This window comes from Lytechinus pictus, chromosome 5 (genome assembly GCF_037042905.1).
Source record: "Lytechinus pictus isolate F3 Inbred chromosome 5, Lp3.0, whole genome shotgun sequence".
Taxonomy (NCBI): Eukaryota; Metazoa; Echinodermata; class Echinoidea; order Temnopleuroida; family Toxopneustidae; genus Lytechinus; species Lytechinus pictus.
The window spans coordinates 36,310,841-36,322,933 of record NC_087249.1 but is presented as its reverse complement, the minus strand read 5'-3'; positions in this window follow the sequence as shown (position 1 = coordinate 36,322,933).

Genomic DNA, 12,093 nt, shown 5'->3' with positions numbered 1-12,093 from the left:
TGGAAATTGGAGAATGTTATGATTATGTAAAAGGATAACAATCGTAAAGGTTGATAAGGAATTGATATGAGATTTCATTCTCAAATTAGTTATAATTTACTGGCGGCGGAGCTCAGAATGAAGAAATTGGTGATGATTGAAAACATTCAAAGTCTCAAAATTACAGAATTCTTGAGAATAAAATGTTTCAGAAAGTTTTTTGCAAGTGTTTTAAGGCAAAAATTAATATTTTCGCAAAGGAAATGAATCCCAAAGCTATTGTTTTGCTAAGCCTTCAAGACGATTGAAACGAATTATGATATGGAATTGTGATCTAATGAATTTCATACTGAAATTTTAGTGAAAATATAAAACCACCAGGTTTGAGGATAGCTGCATAGTTAATGTTTAATTTTGCTGTCATGGCTGTAAAACGTATTAGAAGTGATTAAATTTTGAGAATTTGATAAGAATGACTGAACTTGAGAATTTATCACAATTTGAATATATTGTGTTGAGATAAATATATACCAGCTTAAGTTTTGTTTAATTTTTCTCAAATCCAGAAATTCTCTTCATGAAGGATATGATATAACTTTGAACAAGGTCTTGACAACTTCGAGAGCTGATAACACTATGAGTAAATACAACAGAGCGTTGAATATCTGGAGAGATTAGTGTAAGCAAAATAAAGTAAATTCTGACACAGCAGAACCAGAAGATATTAGTCGCTATCTTATTCATTTGTATCAAAGAGAAGCTCCTTATTCGAGGATAGAATCGGCTTTTTACGCCATTAAGTGGCATTCTGACTGCAAGCCAAGGATGAATGTTAATCCCTGTGATCGCAAGTTCATACATATTGTTTTACAATGTTTAAAGAAATTACTAAACAAACCGATCGTTAAGAAAGAAGTTATAACCCCAGACATTTTGAAAGCAGTTGTTGAGAAGTATGGATCTTCAACGAGTCTATTAGATATTTGATTATGTGCTATGATTTTGATTTCCTACGCAGGCATTCTATACGATTTGATGAAATGATACATATTCGTAAATGTGATTTAGACTTGTATTTTTCTCATGTGAATACTTTCATCATGAAAATTAAAACCGATATTTACAGGCAAGAAGCATGGGTTCTTATAGGTGCTACAAATTCCCCCACATGCCCCGTATTAGCTTTGAGGAAATATTTGATTGCAGCGGGGCTTAATAATAATAATAATAATAATAATATGAACATTTGTAATGCGCCGGTATCCATCATAAAAAAGATGCTCATGGCGCAATAAAGAAAAGAAAAGAAAAGAAAAGGAAAAAGAAAGGAAGGAAGAAAGAAAACCTACTAAAAAGAGGGGTAGAATAACAATTACCTAAAAGCTTGCGTGAATAACCAGGTTTTAAGAGAACTTTTGAAAGTGGTGAGACAAGAAATATTGCGGATTTCTATTGGCAGTTTATTCCATAGGAAAGGCCCAGCATGTTGAAATGATCGATCCCCCCATGAATTATGAGATTGTGGTACAGCGAGAAAGAATGAACTAGAAGACCTAAGGTTGCGAGAGGGATTGTATGGAGTAATCAAAGAAGAGTTGTATTGAGGTGCAGTTCTGTAAATAGAATGGAAAACAAGTAGTAGGATTTTAAATGTAATGCGCTGTACAACGGGTAACCAGTGAAGAGATTTGAGAATGGGGGTTATGTGATTCCTCTTGGGGGACATGGTGACGATACGGGCAGCATTATGTTGGAGTTTCCTAAGGCGATCTAACTGAGATTGTGAAACATTATATACTAAACTATTGCAAAAATCAAGACGGGATGTTACGAGTGCATGTATAATCTTCTCTGTACAAGACTTAGTGAGATACTTCCTAATGAACCCCAAATTCCGTAATTGGTACTGTACTGATTGACATATACTAGAGACCTGGACATATTAGCATCAAACATAACCCCAAGATTTCTGCACTTATCTGAAACTCTGATTACAGAACATCCTATTTTTATGGAGCAGACATTAGACTTAGATAACTGAGCCCTAGAACCAAGCAACATGAATTCAGACTTAGCATTATTTGCTTTAAGAGAGTGTGAGCACATCCAGTCTAGTACATCATTAATACATTCTTCAAGCTTTTTGATAGCTAGTTCAGTGTTATCTTGACCAGCGGCGAAAGAAGTATACAGCTGAACATCGTCGGCGTAACAGTGGTACTTAATAACAGAGTGCTTATCTAAAATATGCTTGAGACCACTGATGTATACAGAAAAAAGTAGGGGACCTCCCATCGATCCTTGGGGAACTCCGCTTGTCAGGGGAACTTGATCTGACCTTGCACTGTTGACACAAACCAGCTGATATCGATCAGATAGATATGACTCAAACCAGCTGAAGACCTTTCCCCGAAGACCAAGAGATGACAGAATATCCAAAAGTATGCCATGGTGAACCGTGTCAAATGCAGAAGACATGTCTAAACAAACCAAAGCTGTGACACGTCCGGTGTCCATCTCTGACAATATGTCATTCGATAAGTTCACCAAGAGAGTCTCCACGCTGTGATTAGGACGGTATGCCTCTGATGAAGTATTTCTTTTTAGGCCTCTAAATTACTGTAAATCCAGTAATAGTTACAAGTTAAGACGTGGACAGTTGTCTTATACTAGATGTTTAGAATTATTGAGAGAGGCGTTGGCGAAAGTAGGGTTGAATCCAAAGAGTTTTGGCATGCATAGCCTCCGAAGTGGCGGAGCCACAGCAGCAGCGAACTTTGGTGTTCCAAGACAGGTTGTTTAAGAAACATGGTAGGTGGAGGTCGGAGACTGCTAAGGATGGATATATTAAAGACAATATGAAGGATTGTCTTTCAATTTCTATGAATTTGGGGCTTTAGAATTATTTTTATACCGGGTAAATTAGCCTCAGTATGATTATACGTATACTTTGTTAAAGATGGATTGTAGGCGTTCGATGAGATTGTTGAATGAGACATGTATTATTATCATTATACATTTAAAGTTGGTTAAATTGAAATGATTGCGTCGTGTAACTCATTTTCTTGTTTACCCGTTCTTTGATTGACTGAGAGGGGGAGCTATAAGTTTAGCTTGTATTGCCGTCGAAGCTTGGTGCTCCCCTCGAAACAGGTATGTTTTTTGTAAAGTATATAAATGTTTTCTATTTCAGGTGTTGATGTTGTTGCACTGGTTGTGCTTAAGGATAGTGAGGCGTGACTGAAAATAATTTATTCACGATTGAGAGTCGAATTAGGGAATAAATACATTTTCTTTTCTTAGCAGAAGTATCCGATTAGCATAACAATGCTTGCGTGAGGAGTGTCTGAATTCCTAAACGATTCGGAATTCACTGACCGAGTTCGACACAGCACAGTACGGACGTCTTATTCGGGATGGATATGTGGACGATTGACTGGATGCAAGAAGATAGAGCAAATATAATTCTGATGGGTGGATAGGCCTTACAGCATGTACATTACATTGATGAGTTCTTCGAGATCTGAACTCAGAGGGAGGCCTCAGTACATTCGTCAGTAAGTACCGTTCGTGCTGTCTTGCCGTCGAAGCTTGGTGCTCCCCTCGAAACAGGTATGTTTTTTGTAAAGTATATAAATGTTTTCTATTTCAGGTTTTGATGTTGTTGCACTGGTTGTGCTTAAGGATAGTGAGGCGTGACTGAAAATAATTTATTCACGATTGAGAGTCGAATTAGGGAATAAGAGCCAGTCAATAGTATTATTACTACCTAAGGCTGTAGAATGTGTAATTCAAGCTACTATTTGTAACAATTTATCCCGGGGGGGGGGGGCACTTCCATTGACGAGTGGATACCATGCGCGACCATGGGGTCTCAAAAAGCACCCTAAATACGTATTTTCCATATTCTGAAAATGCACCCCTTAACAAGTATTGGCATGTGAAAGCCTACCCTTAACAAGTATTGGAAACAAAACGATACTATTGGCAAGTATTCCCTGAATTGACCCCCTAAACAAGTACAGCAAGATTTGAATTGTTATGTCACGGAGGTCGGTCGTCGATTTTACCTTTACCTACATTATTGGGTTTAGTACAGCCCCACTCACGCAAATCTACTCTAATTACATATAGTGTTGACTCTTGGGGCAAAAGTACATCCTTTATAAAACATCGAAAATAGATACCCTTTTTTCATTATTTTAGTGCTTGACACCCTTATTACGTTACGTACGTAACATGCGCTATCTTGAAACATGTTTTTTGGTCGCGCATGGTATCCACTCGTCAATGTAAGTGCCCCCCCCCCCGGGCAATTATATGCCTGTTTGCTTATCACTACTTCTGATTTCAGGTTATTCACGACCTTAGCGAAGTAACCCTTAATAAGCAATTGTGACGTAATCGTTACCTTGCAGTCGCGCATCATGCATGACGCGCACATTCTGTGACTCAACGCGTATAAATCTTGCGCTTGGGTCTCACACGCGTAAAACATTCCCCATAGACTTTTGGCACTTAAGAAAAATTCATAAAAAATAAATGTGAAATTAGAGGGTCGAATGTTTACTACCTTTGGATAGGATATATATCTGACATTCCATATCTGACCAGAGAAGGGTATCGTAGCCAGCTCATTTTAAAAATAAATCGCAATTTATGAAGATAACTATGATGGGATCAAATTCATCAACTGAAACAGTAAAATAGCCCCAATTCTTCCGCCAGTCAAAAAATAGTTCCAAATCATTGATATATCTTCCCAATTTGGGCAAAGGAAGTTCAGTAGTTACCATTTCTAGAATCAGTGTTAGATTTTGAATCATATTCATACACTTTTGTCAATCAGCAATATCAAATTTAAAAAATTCGAATGGGTTGGGTCGAACGAATATCTTTTGCCCTCCTGATGTAATTAGGCTCATGGCACCTATATTATATGACCTATGAATTTTATTTTTTTTAATAGCTACTTTGCTATTCTTTTATATCTGTACACTCGCACTAGCACAAAGAAATGCATTGAAAATGCCTATTTTCTATGCAATGATCCATTTTAATGTGTTACTCATACATGTTATATTTACTATATGGATGTCTACTTATCCTACCTGCATATAGCCCAATGAGTGAATGCAATGACAATATATATAGGCCCCTATTCTCCTTGTAATATAAAGGTGTATGTAAATTTTGTGTAGATATCAGAATACCAGAACTGCCCCAAACATAATTACCAGATATACATGAGATTGAATGAGGAAACAATAAAAGAATGAGAGCATATTACTTTAGTACATTTGCACTTGACCTATATATCAAAATCTTCCTAGGGCTATTGCCTATCAGATGCAAGAAGGAAGATATACATAAATAGATAGAAAGAGAGAGAGAGAGAGAAAGAAAGAAAGATAATTTTATAGATGGCATGGCTTATAAAGAGGGGGGGGGGGGGGGGGCTAGACTAAGATTGGAGCACACAGCTACCCCACCCCCTCCCTCCTTAGTTGAGCACTATTAGATACCTTACCTTACTCTGTGCCTTTTTCTAAATACCTTCTTGAAGGTACCACTCTAGTTCTCTTCAGTAAAGTTCACAAAGTGATATTTCCTCTCTACCCCATTCCAAAGAACAATTTTAACATGAGCAATTTGTAAAGGTCTTTCTAACATTAAGTAGGTGATCATACACTAGCACAAACCAATGATGAATCGAAACATAAAGAGGCCTAGACTCTCATTGACCAGTCTATATGCATTCCTAGGCTTACATACACATACCTACTAACTTTACCTGATATATAGCCTTGCTAAGCCATTAAATCCATTTTTTGCACCACTTGATGACCAAACATATTGATATCAGTTAGAAATTGTTTGCTACTGAGGAGTTTGGGCAGGTATTCCATCCACTATAGGGAACTCGCCTGTATTACCTATAGGTCTCACGCGCGTAAAACATTCCCCATAGACTTGTGTGTTAAAATGGCACTTAAGAAAAATTCATAAAAAATAAATGTGAAATTAGAGGGTCGAATGTTTACTACCTTTGGATAGGATATATATCTGACATTCCATATCTGACCAGAGAAGGGTATCGTAGCCAGCTCATTTTAAAAATAAATCGCAATTTATGAAGATAACTATGATGGGATCAAATTCATCAACTGAAACAGTAAAATAGCCCCAATTCTTACGCCAGTCAAAAAATAGTTCTAAATCATTGATATATCTTCCCAATTTGGGCAAAGGAAGTTCAGTAGTTACCATTTCTAGAATCAGTGTTAGATTTTGAATCATATTCATACACTTTTGTCAATCAGCAATATCAAATTTAAAAAATTCGAATGGGTTGGGTCGAACGAATATCTTTTGCCCTCCTGATGTAATTAGGCTCATGGCACCCTTGGGTTATGTTGTTGTTGTTGTTGTTGAATATGATGGCGCTCTTCAATCTCTCCAGATTATACGCGCCAGTCACTTTCGTAAGTAGGACGTCGTCGGCAAAGGAGATCCATACGACGTTAGACCATTGGTGACGATTATATGACATATTAATATAGATTAGTCACCCATCCACCTATTATATTAGTTATGTTTGTGTATGCCAACGAACGTAGAGGGCAGCAACACACAAGCGTGTTGCTCTAAGGAAGGTCAACTCGATACGCGCATGCAGCTGAGCTGCGCGCATATTTTATTGTGCATGCCAACGAAATCAAATGCCGATCCAATACAACAACAAATTAATAGTGATCAAGAAACGAATATGAAAGAATATGACTACAACGATATCAAAGATAACACTAAAAAATATGTTGAGGAATATACAACCATATAAAAACATACTTTGATATTTTAAACTTTACAAATATAAGTTTCAGGAAACTAAAATCATTACCAAATCGGTGATTGTTGTTATCAGCGATTTCACCAGACGGCTGTATTAGGTGATTTGCGCCGAGACGATTTTGTGACCACTCGCAAAGCATTTCGGGATTGAATATAACCACCTTATTTTCTTTGAGCTCTTCGCTGAACCCATCATCACTCTATGCTTAAGCTTCATTATGCTCCGTCGTCTGCTTAGATCTCAACCCCTTGTCTAGCACTGGTACTTGCTAGGCGTCGATCAGCATTTATCTGCAGCCCATAGACCGTGACTAATTTATGAACCGGCAGCAATGCCAATGGGTATTAAACAAACTTATTTACGTACATCTATCAGTAGTATGTTATTTCTTTTCACCATTTTCCCCAAAATTTATAAATTTAGAAATACATTCCAATCAGTAATAAGTGAAGTCTACATCTAACTTAGATCTTGATCATGTTGATCGATAGACCCAAAGCTTCAGTCTCTGTATTTTGGTTGTTCTGCTGAACTGCGCTGGCTCACTCTCACCGATGGAGATTATAGTAATATGTCAGAAATTGTTGAATAAATCCCCAGAAACGACGGTTATTCCTGTCTAGTTGATCGATAGACCCAAGTCTAAAGATCTAACTTTATTAGTCTAACTAGACAAATCTCGATCTGTTAAGATGTTGTTCCACACTGGATATCTAACTTTAAGTAGATCTAGAAAAGATCTAGCACGACTTGTTGGTATGAGATAGTCTATGCAAAAATAATAAAATAATAATAATAAACTCAAAACAGACGGATTTCACCCTGTCTACAGATAGGACGCCTAAACCTAGACCATTTGAGGGTTGGTCTATGCAAGCTAACTTTGGTTCAATTAAGGCCAGCCTGCATGGGCTAGCCGCTAGGACTAGTCCGTTAAATGCCTACAGGGTAAATTCCTTGACAGGCGCGGATTCAGGAGGGGGCCGAGTCGGCCCCGGCCCCCCCTATATTTTGGCAACCTGCAGAAAAAAGTGTACTCTTTAACTTGATAGAAACGATAAAAAACAGAAAGAAAAGTAAGAAAGAGGTATTATACCAATGATGTGTAATTTACAGCCTCGTAACGGCCGGCCCGACCCGAAAGGAAACAAGAAAAAGGTGGGGGAAGAATTGGAAAATAGAATTTATATAAAATATTTCGCTCGCGCTTCGCATTGCCTGTGTAATGAATCTCATTCAAGATGATTAAATGGCACTTAATATGTCCAGTTCTGAAATCAATTTGCACACAATATTTTAGCTCGAGCATCAAGCTTTCATTATTTTGTTTGATTTATACCAATTGTTAATATATATAAAAATTTTCAGCTCGCGCTGCGCGCTCACATTGTTTGATTTGTGAGATACCTATCCTCTTTGGAAATTCTTACCAAAATTTCTCAAAATGCCCCTTAATCATGTCAGTAAAAATTTAAGCTCGTGCTTCGCGCTCGCATTTATATGTTTGAGACACATCTTGTTCTTTATTTAAATAAAAACGTGCTTAGACTGTCAAGTTTTCAGGTCGGAATATCAAAAATTTTGAGCTCGCGCTTCACACACTCATTATTTAATTGGTGATACTGTATCCATTAATCACTAAAAACAGTCCTAATTGAGTCCCTTTTCACGTTACTATATTAAAATTTCTGCTCGCGCTTCGCACTCGCATATTATATTAAGACCCATGAGATACCTCCTCTTGTTTATAACAATAAAAACCAAAACTTCAGTCTTTACTTAGGACTACCCCCTAAAAAACCAACAAAAAATCAGATTATAGCGGCCAATCGAGAAAAATGTTGATGAAAATATTTTTCGGCCCCCCCTATTGGCGAAAGCTGGATCCGCCCCTGCTTGAGTCTAACTGTTAGATCTAGAAGATTATATGGTTGACAAGTTACCGTTAGGCCTTAGCGTTAGACATGAAATCCTTAAAATTCACTTTAGAAAATGCATAAAATCACGACGAGCTCAGTCACTTTGCTCTTTCGTTTTCGAAATTTCTCAAACAAATATTACGCGTTCTGCCGGCCAAGCACAGGCCAGGCCCAGGAAAATTAATTATGGCAAACAAATTATGTAAAAGTCTTTAAACATTGATTGCAGAGAATCAATGGTCAAATTAAGATATGGATGCTGTCTATCAAATCAACTTTCTGCCCAAAATCAGAAATTAAGATGGTCTAATCTAGCCCCCATCCCTAGTCCAGGCCTACCCTAATTTTAATATTTGCTGGGTTAGGTCTAATGCAAAACGATGATGGCACTCTGCCAAACGATGTAACATTGCAATCAGTTTCCATCAATTAGCTGATTTTTCTTAGAAATTATTGAAGAAAACCAGGGAAAATGTGGATAGGTGGCCGTTTATTTAAGCTTTAATTTGGCTTTGGAAGTTTGGTTGCTCAATCGACCTTCGACGCGACGCAGCCTGGCTGTGCAGCTGCAGCGCAGCCAATGCAATGCATCCGATGCATGTTTTTTTTTTCGCCGTCCATATAGTCTCGGACTCGAAGTTGAAATTTAGACCCGGATTTCGGGGAAACAGCGCCTTTATTTCAGATTTATAGATTTAAGGACGTTCCACAGTTATGCTTGTGCGCATTATGATCTGCGCATAGTTTACACTCTGCGCGCTGACGTCACAATGGATGAACAGGTGATTAATTAGCTGCGGGTATGAGCTGATTTTTCTCATCTTCTGCACTTTAACTGCAGATCCGATGTGTTATTTCATGAAGCTAAAATGTGGAATTATTCCATGGACGATTAAAAAAATTCTCTACAATTTCAAAATACTTTACTCTGCAGTGCTGCCAAGAATCACGAATATTACCCCGAGTTTGAATAAATGGTAGAGTGGTTTTGATTTTTTCTTCACATAGATACAAAGTATTCGGCGCATTTTTTGTCTTTTAAAAAGCACATTTGCTCTAATAAAAATGCTGATAGTTTAAAAACAAGCACATGAACCCCTATTTTTTAATGTTTGTACCTCTTAGGTATACCTTCCTTTACAACTCTGCACATTTTGGTGAAAATGACATGGATTTTGAATAAAGTGCAGCATTTATTGTACGTTTGTAGTTTGTTACTGAAATTTCACATTTTTTAGATTGGGATTTTGTTATCTTTTACGTCATTTTTAAGAACTGGCAGTGCTGTTAAACTTAAAATTGCAAACAAATATCACTATAGATAAATTCTCCATTTTAACGATACAATTATTAACTCTCTTGCGAAATTTGATGACTTTTTCATGTATTTTGACTGAGTAATAAAGGTTTAAACTCATTGTAGTAATCTTGGGCGGTCTAAAAATGCCAAATTCTTTTGAATGCGCAATTTTTAAGAACATCAATTTAGGTGAACTTAGAAGCTCTATAGCAAAAAATCAAGCACATGGACCTATGTTAATTTTTGCATATTTCGAATATTAATGTTCTAAAGTATCTATGAGCAAAGTTTGGTGAAAATGACATGGATTTCACTTTAACTGTGGAACGTCCTTAAAAGTCGAATGAAATTAAAAATTTGAAATCTAACCTTGAACAATCATCGTTGATAAACATCAGCCCTGAAGCAATTGCACTTCAAATCAGACTACGCAAATTGGACGTCATTGTCTATGTTGCTAGAAGGTCTATGACGAGTCGCCTGAAGCCCCAGCGCATCATCAACGTCACTAGCTAGCTGCGCGACCGGTGTAGCGGCGGATTCGGTTCCACCGGCGGATACCGTATCCGCCGGCAGATATCGTTCTAAATGACCGATATGGTTTTTAATCGGAACCATATCCGCCGGGTTTGCGCGGCTTGAAGTTTGCAGATTTGGTTCCTCGGCGGATTTGGTTCTATTGACGATACGTGTAATATTGATTTGGACAGACGTCCAACCTCGGCAGCGCGCGCATGCGCGGCTCTGGCTATGTCTTTACCAATGGGGGAGGGGATTTTTATCCGCCTTTAGACTTTTAGTGAATTTTTATTCAGGGGCGAATCCATACAGCTTTTGACGAAGGGCTCGATGGGGGTGAGGGAATAGGAGAAACAATGACTCGATATTTCATGTATACTTAGACCTGGCACATGCGCCAAAACTTTGCTATTTATTATTATCAGATTTTGATGAAATTTTCATCATTTTGTTTTGTACGCCCTACGTGAAGTTTTATACTATTTTCAGTCCGCAGTATGCAACGATCTCTTTAACTGTGCTTTTTCACACCAATGTTAATGTCAGTTTGCCAGACTGTTTGGCGAAAATGTGCACCCCCATACAGTGCGTATAAAAAAAACGGGACAGTTTTGAAAAGTCTATAAACAAATGTTTCAAATTAAGATATCTATATTTTGATGTTAATAGATGCTCTGAAATCTTATCTTTGAAATGCCATTTTAAAAAAATTGTTCATGCTTGAGCGAACACGGGACGTTTTGGTCGGGGGTTCAAAAAGAGGCTTGCGCCAAAATGGTAGAAATTGTAAATTTGATGATCAGACTTTTGGCTAATCAGCAGGCTTTCTTTTAACCTTTTCATTATCTTCGCCATGATTTTCGAATTATGCTGTCAAATTTTATTTACAAATGTATTTATTTACTTGAATTATTTTGTTTTTTCATTAAAACTTCTTTAACCTTTGAATTTTCCTTCATAAGTAAGAAAAGAAGACTTTTGTCAACCCAAGGAAGAAGATCTGCGTTATTAATCATGTTAATTGGGAGAAGTTGTAGTTATTCAGATCGTATTTTATTAGGTGAAAAAATTACGTTATGGTACCTCTATAATATAAAACATGAATCCTATTTTCAATGGGTCATTGATTCCTTGACCAAGTTTAATTAAGTGCTTGACAGGGCAAACAGGAAAGGATTCATGTCTTTCAATGGCAATGTATTGAGTAAATTTTGAAGGAGCTAGATATGGCAGATCGGATAAAATGTATTTAAAAAGTTGTGAGCGAGCAAGCAAAAATTTCCACTTTTTAAATATCCAATTCTGTGATAGATTTTGACAAAATATTTAGAAAAAAAATAATATTTCACTTTCTATCTTTCCTTGTATTCCCTTTCCACTTTTTTTTATGGGGGGGGGGGGGGGTAACACCCCGAGCCCCCACCCATCTGTATGCCACTGTTCAAAAGCACCATGACCTTTGTAGCACACAATGGAAGGATTTAAAAAAATACACGCTTTCCCATACTTCGGTTTAAAAATTT